Genomic DNA, 12,396 nt, shown 5'->3' on the forward strand with positions numbered 1-12,396 from the left:
TACCCAGGGACAACGTGGAGCCTCCCAATTTTTGGCTGCCCTGCCTAAGGGCTATACTATAATACACCCACTTCCTTAAAATGGACACTTAATGTTTTGAGGCCCTCATGCACGTCTCTACCCAGGGACAATGTGGAGCCTCCCAATTTTTGGCTGCCCTGGCAAAGGGCTATACTGAAATAGACCCACTTCCTTACAATGGGCACTTCAGGTTTAAAGGCCCTCATGCACGTCTCTACCCAGGGACAACGTGGAGCCTCCCAATTTTTGGCTGCCCTGCCTAAGGGCTATACTACAATAGACCCACTTCCTTCCAATGGGCACTTCAGGTTTACAGGCCCTCATGCACGTCTGTATGCAGGGGCATTGGTGAACCTCACAATTTTGGACTGCCCTGGCAAAGGAAAATACTACAAAGACTCACTTCCTCAAAATGGGCACATTAGACTCAAGAGGCCTTCATGTACGTCTCTTCTCAGGGACATCGGAGTGCCACACAATGTTTTTACGTAAAATCTTTCATGTATTAATCTCAAAAAGTAACATACACCAGCTCTATCTCACTATTGGGTATGTGCCCTTAACATTTCCGCCATGAAAAATCATTTTGGGGTCATTTTGGAAGGTTTTCTGGTGAGTCCGTAAAAATGGCGTAAAACGCGGACAAAATTGTTCACAGCTGTGACTTTTCAGTGATAAATGCTTCAAGGGGTCTTCCCCATGCTGTTGCCATGTCATTTGAGCACTCTTCTGAGACTTTTGTGACATTTTTAGGGTTTCTCCATGCTGCCGGGGGGTCATTTCACAAAAATACTCGGGTCTCCCATAGGATAACATTGGGCTCGTTGCTCGGCCCGAGTACACGAGTATCTTGGGATGCTCGGCCCGAGCTTCGAGCACCCGAGCTTTTTAGTACTCGCTCATCACTAGTAAACAACAGTCTGTAATAACACATCACATTATTGGACTATTATGACACGGTATTTATAAATATAAAAACATTCCAAAAATGATCCTATTCTGGAGGTAGCTGTCATGCTGGTGTTTATGCTGTTTATATAGAAAACGTAACAGGGTTTCAAAGTGTATCTTTTTGGGGAGTAGCAACATGTTTGGTGTTCGAAGACCATAGAAGCAATGGCTTGGCTTCTCTTAGTTGTCGACAAACTAATATTATTTTTGAGGAGTAGCAACAAGTTTGTTGTTTGTTCCTAAAGTGAATATGTGACACGCCCAGCTCAAGGGCCAGGGGTACTCGGAACCAGGCCAGACTAGTCCGGGGTTGTCAGCGGTGGCGTTGTCCGGCTCTGTGACCCTGGCAGTGTATTTTAAATAATAAAGGGGATGATGATGGGAGTTGTATTTTTAGAGATTTAAAAGCTCATGACACCACCTGTGGTTTTGCGGCTATGTGGGCCGCCGCTGCGTTGCGAGTTCCCCGGGGCAGGTGATGATGACGCGGCTGAGGTAATCTTGCTCCCCAGAGGTGGAGCAGAACCCCGGGGCGATCATTGGAAATATAAAAAGTCTATGAGGACAGGTTGTGACGCAGGAGGAATGGAGACGACACCATGGCTTTGCAATAACAGTCTTTTACTCACTGTATTGGTTCTAAGTTAACAGCCATATTAGTCCACCACGGTATGCTGGGATCCTCAGTGATGGGCATCCGCCGATCCCGAGTAAGTCTGAGGCCAGTACCTGTTCTCCTTTGCTTGCCTTTTGTGGTCGTCTCATCTCTGCTCACTCTCTCCCACCGATCCTGCGCTTCCACACACAGTGCCCTGAGCCAGGGGTCGCGGACCCTCAAAGGGAATTCTGCCTGTTTGGCTCCCTGATCCTCTGTGATCCCCTTCCAGTGGATTTGTGTGCTGCTTGTGGCCCATAGGTGCGTACAGCCACCCTGGCCTCCGGTGTTACTAGAAAGTCCTGAAGTCTCTTCCTAGCCTAGGGACCGGGATCCCGTTTGCGACCAAATCCCTCCACCGGGAGATGTTGCTTGTTGAACAAGCCTTTAGGGAAGTCTGACACCCCTCCCCTAATTTTCTAGGATTCTCTCTTCAATGTCACCATGGTTAAGGAAGACCCCCAGGATCCGGACCCCTAGTCGGTCTCCTCCGCGCTCCTGACTGACTGACTCTGTCAATGGTCAACTGTCAACTTTTTAAACTTAGCTCAGCCCATTTTACCTCAGACAGCTCACCCTCCAAGCTCCACCCCCAGGCTGGTTCCAGAGACAGTGCACGGGGCTTAAATGCCATAACCAGGTTACTGATCGCTAAGCATTAATGGGACCTTCCCCGGCCCTGATCTAATGTGTGAGCTAACAATTGGGTGTCTGCAGGCATTTGGTGCATGAACTGGTAGATGGCCTCTTTTTTACCCAGTATGGGGCACCACGCCTCTGGCCAAGGTGCAGTACCTCTGTGGCCATGGTAGCCTCAGGGGCGCCACATATGCAGTGAGGGACCACAGCCCAGACTAAATGGCCCAAGAAGCAATGGCTTATTATTATGATAACAAAAAGGAGACAGTTGCACACTGCAGGGCTAAGATATGGGGAACAATAAATATGGGAATATAGACATGCTATAGACATGCTACTGGTATGAAAAACATGTAAAAATTGAGATATTTAGCACACAAAATTGGCCAGTTTCATCTGAGCCCAACACCCAATGGCAAGGCAACCTCATTTTTATGGGTATCTATTAGAGATGGGCGAACTCGAACTGTTAATTTCAGCATCCGTACCGAACACATAATGTGCGTGCACAAAGTCCCGAACACGAGTTTACCTGCGAAACCCATGTTACAGTTTGTGTCCAGTTCGGGTTTAGGGGCTGTAAAAAAACCCTTCAACATAGTCCAAAGGCGAGCATTTCTTCAACTCTGCTACATCTGTGCGAGGAGACAAACACTGGTCACACAGACTCAGCTGAGAGCTGTCAAAGACTTCCCCCGAGTGCACGGCTGAGGCCGGTCAGCTGTACTCTTAGATAACCTCCACTGACAACAGGACCTTCCATGATGTCATGGCCATGTGACCAGTCTGGTGTGAATGTTGTTGTTACCTCATGGGTTACAGGCCCTTTCATGACGACTTGCAGTGACATCAGCTATGCCCTCAGGTAACTCCAACTCTAAAATCAGTGCTCTCACTGCAGACAAGAGCTCACTTTACGGCACTGTTGCAGTTACATCAGTCAAGGTTATCCGGGGGCACAGCTAACCGGCCTCAACTGTGCAGTTGGGGGAGGTCTCTGACAGCTCTCAGCGGAGTCTGTGCCTGGTCGTCTGTGTGAGCAGACCTGTCTGTCTCCTCGCACAGATTTAGCAGAGCTGAAGATGCTCGCCTGCCTTGGGAAGATGTCGGAGGTTTTTTTGTGCAGTAATAAAGATGGAGTCCTAAATGTCTTCTGTTTTACTTCTAATAAAATATTTTTTTCTTTGTGTTTTTGTTTTATTTTACCGTTAAAAAAAACAGACAATCACAGATGCTGTCACAGAGTGGGCATCTGTGATTGGATGCTGGAGTAATCTTAAACCAACCCATACATTCTGCGCATCTTATAATATATGGGCAGATTCCAGGTTACTCCAACAGCTAATCACAGAAGCCCATTTTGTGTGACAGCATCTGTGATTGGCTGTTGGGTCCTTCACATATATAGTAGTGTAAAAATAAATAATTTAAAAAAAGGACATAGTACTCCGCAGTATTTTTGATTCTCAGCGCAGATAAAGCAGTTTGACGTAGTCCACAGGTAAAGCAATGTCAGTTCTGCTTCATCGCTCTGTAAAGACAAGCGTCTCTACAGAGCGAGAAGCAGGGAGAGCCATGTCAGCTCTGCTTCATCGCTCTGAAAAGAAAAGCGTCTCTACAGAATGAGAAGCAGGGAGAACAATGTCAGCTCTGCTTCATTGCTATGTAAAGACAAGCGTCTCTACAGAGAATGAACCAGGCTGACACTGAGGGTATGATTCCACTTGCGTATGACTCTTGCTAGTCTCTGATCGGTATCACCCCGCAAGGCCTGACACTCTCCGAACAGAAGTGCCTCAGCAGCCAACCCGCTCCTGTCGGGAGAGTTTGCGCCCTGCCGGGTGATGCCAATGCGAGACTCGCACAGTGACAGTCAAAGTTCAATGGAGTCTATGAGCCATGGACTCGGGTGAACCCTGATGTCACCACGAGCATGGCCAAAAACAGCCGAAGACTATAGTGGGCTTTACACGCTACGATATTGTTAATGAATTTTCGTTGGGGTCACGTTGTTTGTGACGCACATCCAGCGTCATTAATGATATCGCAGTGTGTGACATTTATGTGCGACCTAAAACAATCACAAAAGTGGCAAAAATCGTTTGCCGTGGAGAGGTCATCCTAAAACAAAAAATCGTTTTCTTCTAATTAGCGATGATGTTCCTCGTTCCTGTGGCAGCACACATCGCTGTGTGTGACACCGTAGGAGCGACAAACATCTCCTTACCTGCCTCCATCGGCAATGCGGAAGGAAGGAGGTGGGCGAGATTTTACGTCCCGCTCATCTACGCCCCTCCGCTTCTATTGGACGGCTGCCATGTGACGTCGCTGTGACGCCGCACGACCCGCCCCCTTAGAAAGGAGGCGGATCGCCGGCCAGAGTGACGTGGCAGGGCAGGTAAGTGCGTGTGATGGGGGTAAGCGAGGTTGTGCGTGACGGGCAGCGATTTGCCAGTGTCGCACAACCGACGGGGCGGGTACGATCACTTGCGATCTTGCTAGCGAGATCGCAGCGTGTAAAGCACGCTTATGTCCCCTGATGAAGAGGTGAAATGCATGTTGGGATCTTGTTAGGCTTCACACTACTGAATTAACGGGTTAGTACCGTTATTATGATTACTTATTAAACTCGGAGATACATGGGCGGATTGAGATTAGGGTTTTGTACTTAAAATTGAGAGGCACTTAGTGTATTGCACTTGCATACATTGAGCTAGCACTGGCAATTAAGTTATCCTCTATGTACTGTGTAGTTTACTCTAAAAAAAATATACAATTGTTAACAAATATATATAATTGTTACAACACCCCCCCCTCCCTCTAGCCCCCTCATCATTTTTTCAGTTGCATGTGATCTCGCTACTGAATTGGTATTACTATATGCATGTTTACTATATGTGGTGAAGCCAACCTTTATGGACTTCTTGATTTTTAACATTTTAAATGATTGTAATACTTCAATAAAAAAAAGTTTTAACAAAGTACCACTTTTTCTCCTGAGATGTTATTATAGAATTAATTGTGTGGTTTTCCATACTGAATAAGTTAGGTCTATTATAGTGATCAAATTGTGGATGTTTTTTTCATAGCAGTATTGCATGTGTATATTCCTATATTCATTGTTCTATATATCTTTGCAATGCAGAGTGCAACTGCCTTCTTTTTGTAACTATGTTTGATTTTCAGTTTGCACCTGTTCACATTAGAAAGATAGGATGTGCCCTCAGGTTTTTTTGTTGTTATTATTATTATTTTGGTCATTGCCCTTTAACAAAATTTTATTTTTGAGCAGCAGCGACCGGTTTGTAAAAAATATTTTTCTTGTCTGCCCAAAAAATGATGATTAAAAAGAAAATGATGATCAAGGAATTGTCATGGGCTACTATTTTAGTGGCCAATGACATTGATCATTATTTAGATCGCTTACCAGTAAATATTTGTATGGAAAAAAATTTGTAGAGATATTGTGAACATTATAGAAACTATAGCTTCTTTTAGCCAACATATGACAATTTAAAAAAGTCAAAACAATCACTGATCTAGGGGAGACCAGCCTGAGAAAACACTGCCGGCAGCCAACAAAGATGCTCAAAACAGTGAATCCTAGGTGCATTGCCCCCTGGGAAGTATGCAAATCAAAAAAGGTCCGTAGAGCCTCTGTTAGGAGTCTCGACACAGAACTAGCCTTATATCCCTCCGGCTTGGCTAGGTCCTTCCCGGAGGGATATCTGGCTAGTTCTGTGTCAAGACTCCTAACAGAGGCTCCACGGACCTTTTTTAATTTAAAAAAGTAAAATAAATATAAATATATATATATATATACAGTACAGACCAAAAGTTTGGACACACCTTCTCATTCAGAGATTTTTCTTTATTTTTAGGACTCTGAAAATTGTAGATTCACATTGAAGACATCAAAACTATGACTTGACTCATGTGGAATGAAATACTTAAAAAAGTGTGAAACAACTGAAAATATGTCTTATATTCTAGGTACTTCAAAGTAGCCACCTTTTGCTTTGATTACTGCTTTGCACACTCTTGGCATTCTCTTGATGAGCTTCAAGAGGTAGTCACCGGAAATGGTTTTCCAACAGTCTTGAAGGAGTTCCCAGAGATGCTTAGCACTTGTTGGCCCTTTTTCCTTCACTCTGCGGTCCAGCTCACCCCAAACCATTTCGATTGGGTTCAGGTCTGGTGACTGTGGAGACAAGGTCATCTGGCGTAGCACCCCATCACTCTCCTTCTTAGTCAAATAGCCCTTACCCAGCCTGGAGGTGTGTTTGGGGTCATTGTCCTGTTGAAAAATAAATGATGGTCCAACTAAATGCAAACCGGATCAAATAGCACGCTGCTGCAAGATGCTGTGGTAGGCATGCTGGTTCTGTATGCCTTCAATTTTGAATAAATGCATACAGTTGCAGACTGAAAAAGCCAAAAATGTACAAGGGAAAATATGGCACTGCATTACTGCAAAAGAGAGATATTTAGTTTATGTATTGGCCAATGCATGTAAGCCCGGACACCAACGGCAAAGTATATCTCTGAGATCCGGGAACCTAACTTAAATGCCACTATCTAGGTTAAAAACATCCGTATCTGGGCAAAATGCCACTATTTGGACTGCAAACCTCCATGTATGGGCAGCTAAGCTCCTGCTACAATGGTTATGAACCCAGCCAGGTCTTAGGGCGGAGTGCTCAGTCAGAAAAAGACTCACTAGATATATCAAAAAACTGACCTGCACATCCAACAAATGTGAACAGGAGCTAACTGAAAAAACATAGTAACTTTAAATGCATACAGTTGCACACTGATATTTAGTTTATGTATTGGCCAATGCATGTAAGCCCGGACACCAACGGCAAGGTATATCTCTGTAATCCGGGAACCTAACTTAAATGCCACTATCTAGGTGTTATCCATCCTGCTACAATACTGAGTCTTTTTCTGACTGAGCACTCCGCCCTAAGACCTGGCTGTGTTCATAACCATTGTAGCAGGAGCCTAGCTGCCCATACATGGAGGTTTGTAGTCCAAATAGTGGCATTTTGCCCAGATACGGATGTTTTTAACCTAGATAGTGGCATATAAGTTAGGTTCCCGGATTACAGAGATATAACTTGCCGTGTGTGTCCGGGCTTACATGCATTGGCCAATACATAAACTAAATATCTCTCTTTTGCAGTAATGCAGTGCCAAATTTTCCCTTGTACATTTTGGGCTTTTTCAGTGTGCAACTGTATGCATTAAAAGTTACTATGCTTTTTCAGTTAGCACCTGTTCACATTTGTTGGATGTGTGGGTCAGTTTTTTCATATTTCAATTCTGAATAAATCCCCAACAGTGTCACCAGCAAAGCACCCCCACACCATCACACCTCCTCCTCCATGCTTCACCGTGGGAATCAGCCATGTAAAGTCCATCCGTTTACCTTTTCTACAAAGATCCAAAGATCTCAAATTTGAACTCATCAGACCAAAGCACAGATTTCCACTGGTCTAATGTCCAGTCCTTGTGTTCTTTAGCCCAAACAAGTCTCTTCTGCTTGTTGCCTGTCCTTAGCAGTGGTTTCCTAGGTGTGTACAAACACACTGTGTGTGTATATATATATATATATATATATATATATATATATATATATATATATATATATAGTAACAGTAACTTTAAGTTAAAATACAGAAATACAGAAATAAAACTTGTGTGTCAGTTTTAGGGAGGGAAACAAGAAGATGAAGAAGCAATTGCTTATTTCAGCCATGGCAACAAATTTGGCAAAAAAAATGACAGCAATAACTTTTTTCTTTTAAATCATACATTTTCTTTCCACTTCACAAACACATTGTAGCTCATGAAGAAGCAATGGCTATTGTCAAGGCATCCAAAAACTGTTCCTCTTTTGGATGAGCAACAGATTTGTTGTTTGGAAACTGAAGAAGCAATGGCTTTTTAAAAAGCTGTCCAAAGATGATCCCATTTTTGGGAGCAGTTCCACATTTCTTTTATTTAGCCTTTGCAGGGTAAAGTTCCCATCAGCAGTGCAGTATAGAATAGAGAACAATATATAGGCAAAATATGTGCAACTGTGTTTTGGGAATCACAGAGGAAGGATCATCAGAATATCAGAAATGATGGACAGAGCGGAGATGTCTGCCTGTCTATACAGCCCTTGCAGCATCAGCAGGAAAATAACGATAGAATATGATGAAAGGCGGGAAAAGAAAATCCTCCAAGATCATTGCTTGATTAATTTTCACATATTAAATGTTTTTCACACTTTTAGAGGGCATGCAGGTCTGCCGGGGTGTGACAAAGCCACCTGCTGCACTAAGCGCCATATTACGTCTATGGCAAACTGGACCAGCTCTTGTTACTGGTCTAGTTTGCTGACGAAGAAGTCTATGGGGTCAAGGCTTAGGTGAGCTTTGCACACTACGACATCGCAGGTGCGATGTCGGTGGGGTCAAATTGAAAGTGACGCACATCCGGCATCGCATGCGACATCGTAGTGTGTAAAGCCTAGATGATACGATTAACGAGCACAAAATCCTCGTAATCGTATCATCGGTGCAGCGTCGGTGTAATCCATAATTACGCTGACGCGACGGTCCGATGTTGTTCCTCGTTCCTGCGGCAGCACACATTGCTGTGTGTGAAGCCGCAGGAGCGAGGAACATCTCCTACCGGCGTCACTGCGGCTTCCGTAGGATATGCGGAAGGAAGGAGGTTGGCAGGATGTTTACATCCTGCTCATCTCCACCCCTCCGCCGCTATTGGCCGCCTGCCGTGTGACGTCGCTGTGATGCCGCATGACCCGCCCCCTTAGGAAGGAGGCGGGTCGCCGGCCAGAGCGACGGTCGCAGGGCAGGTGAGTGCATGTGAATCTGGCGTAGCGATAATTTTCGCTACGCCAGCTATCACACGATATCGCACCTGCGACGGGGGCGGGGACTATCGCGTGCGACATCGCAGCATCGGCTTGCGATATTGCAACGTGCAAAGCCGCCCTTAGGCTATCTGACTAAGAAAGGACGCTGTCCAGCTGTGATTGAACTATCAGGTTGGTGAGCGGATGATAAAACATCTGATAACTTAAATACTGTAATGCTACTTTTGCTTTGCCGATTTGTCGTAGTTGAAGATCCAGCACAGGTGGGGAGCACTGGCTCTGCGGAGAATGGAAAGGGGTCTTTTGATCAGACATGTAGTCATCAGGTGTTTGCTTAACTGCCGAAAGGTTTGTGGTGCCCCTGACCTGGTCAGACACCACTGAGTACTGCACCATGCTGGGGGCAATATAATACAGGTAATCCAGAAGGCTGACCGAGGTGTGACTACACAGGCGCATAGTAATCAGGTCTCACACATCTACCTTTGGGAGGACCCCTGAGAGATTTCAGGAGGGGGTGTAGCCTCCATGTCCACTCAAGGGGTGTGGTAGAGAGCCTGGTTGCTAGGTGGTGTAGGCAAGAACAGGAGAGGAGGAGCAGTGAGCCGGTTTAGTGTGCAGCTCAGGGAGAGCAGACGTGAGGAGCAGACCCTGGAGCTGTTGCAGTCTAACAGCGTCCGCGCAGTGACTACTGACGGGGGAGATTGGTCACCTGGTAGTGCCACCCGAAATCCACCCAAGGCTAGAGAGAGCAAAGGGGTGGCAGAGTAAGGGGACTGCCAGGGAGGTACCAGGCCCGCAAGGATAACAGGTCTCAGTGCAGAGATAGATTCACCTTTCTTCTGCCAAACCTGCCTGAGGGTGCACTTCAGACCTCCAAGACAACATCACAGAGTCCGCAGCCACGTAGCAAAGAGAGGGCCCATAGTTCACAGGAGGCAAGCAGCTGGAGTGACCTGGTCCAGGCTACAAGCAAACGGGCCGAAACGAGGGGAGAACAGGCAGCAGCAACTTCCCTGGGTGACACCAACGTAGGGACTTCAAGTTGTGGGTCACCACAAAAACACAAAGGGATAAGGAAGGCGAGTTGGTAGTCACCCTCATCAGCCAGCTGGAAGGATACCTGGTTCCAGCCTGGTTCATCCCAGCTACGCCTGGGTTACTCACCCTGCCACCTAATGTGAGTAAAACCCCTGAAAGACATTCTGCTTGTGTTTGAGTCATTCTGCGCCTTGTGGTTCCACACACCTACACAGGGCACTGGGGCTTGCCTCACTCTCGGGAGGCCACCACAACTGACTGCACCCACCATCAGCCCCAGGCACCCATTAATTTGCAGTGGCGGTCACCCTGACTGCAATACCGAGAGTGGAGTCACGAAAATCCTAAAACAAGGTTCCCTACCTGTGACCAGACTGTTCCATCCACGTGGAGTCCCTGGAGGTAATGCACCGACACAACACCTGTGGGGCTTCACAGGTTCACAGAGCAGGAAACACAAATTATCCTAGTTGTTTAGACACTCTTTAAAACTCAGAAAAAATCCCAGATAAAAATCCCCCATTTTGCTTTCATAGCAAGCATCTAAAAAAATGGCTATTAGAAATAGGTGGAACAATCCACTGGGGTAAGACTTCCAGACAAATTTTGTAAAATTTTCAGGGCCCAGAGAATTCAAATCCTTTATGATTCAATTCACATGAGGCAAAAAGTATCAACCATAGCCGAATGAGCTTCCAAATCATGGTTGTTTAGATACTCTTTCAAAATCTGAAAAAATGTTGGAAAAAATCCTCCATTTTTCTTTCATAACAAAGATCTAAAAGCATGACAATTAAAAATGAGAAAATCAATCCACTGGGGTGCAACGTCAAGGTGAATTTCCTAAAATTCACAGGTCCCTACCAGTTCAAACACTTTGCAATATACAGTAATTCATAATGGGCAAAAACATCAGGTGCAGCCAGCAAACTTCCACATAATGTCCTAAAGCTATCACATTACATGGTCTAGCGAAGCCAATCAAGAGGGACTATCTGAGTCTCTGATTGGTTGCAGTCAAACACGCTGTCATACAGACTGTCTGCAACCAATCAGTGGCGCTGGAACTGCTTGTGCGCGGGGGGAAGCAGTGCATATGCATAAAGATAATGAGCAGTCCTGGAAGTAGCTTGAGCTGTCTGAAAGCAGAGTTACAGATGCGCGGAGACCGGTAAGTATTAAGTGCTTGCTATAATCCCCATGTCTCTTCTACCACCATTTTTAAGTGCCTAACCTGGGTTCCCATAGACTTATATGGGCACCGACGTCCAACCAGATATTCAAGATCAATTGCAGGACCTAACCAGGTTTTTTTTGTTTTGTTTTGTTTTGTTTTTTTAAATCAGATAGGCCCGCTGATCCCAGGTATCTGTGAGTCGTTCCATCACTATCCAGGAATATTAATCCAAAGATTAATGTGATATAAGGATGTGTTGTACCTACATGTGAGTATATTGATCTGTGAAGAAACATGGGATCAGATTTCAATCGACACATGCTTAAATCTGATCTAGAGCATGCCCAGGAGGATTCAGGAATTGTTGAAAGCCAAAGATGGATTTACAAAACACTATCAAAACAATAAAAAATACAATTTACATTTTTAGGAACAAAATAATAACAGTGACATGGCAAGACTCTGCACAACTAAACATATGCAAAATAGCGTCAAGTAAAATTTATATATGAAATAGCCATGATGATTCTTTATAAACCGAAGGCAGTTTCACCCTGAAAGCTGTAGTAGATGCTAAGATATGGAGCCTAAAAGTTAAAACATTGTTACTCTTGATAGGCAATTGAACATCGGGGTGCTCGGGCACATTCATTACTCAAACGAGTATCACAGATGTGCTGGCAAAAGCTCAAGTCCCCAACCAGAATATTCCACAGCTGTTTTTTAACCCCTAAACATGCAGGCATTGCCTGTCAATCACGGTATTGCTGTAACCAGGTTGGGGACTAGCATTACTGTGATTGGCTAGCTGTTTCGCATCATCGGTTCTTTTGTGAGAACAGGGAGTGCGATGCTGGGCACACTCTCCTCTGGAAACAGCTCAGAGAGGGATGATCTAAGAGGGAGAGCTTAGATTAGAGCAGGCATATAGGCATTGTTATACACATGCCCCCTTTAGTTCCTTTCATGTGGCATTAAAGGGTGTTTTTAGCCTTCTTTAACCTAATAAATAAATAAAAA

Source organism: Anomaloglossus baeobatrachus, chromosome 8 (assembly GCF_048569485.1).
Source record: "Anomaloglossus baeobatrachus isolate aAnoBae1 chromosome 8, aAnoBae1.hap1, whole genome shotgun sequence".
NCBI classification, from domain to species: Eukaryota; Metazoa; Chordata; class Amphibia; order Anura; family Aromobatidae; genus Anomaloglossus; species Anomaloglossus baeobatrachus.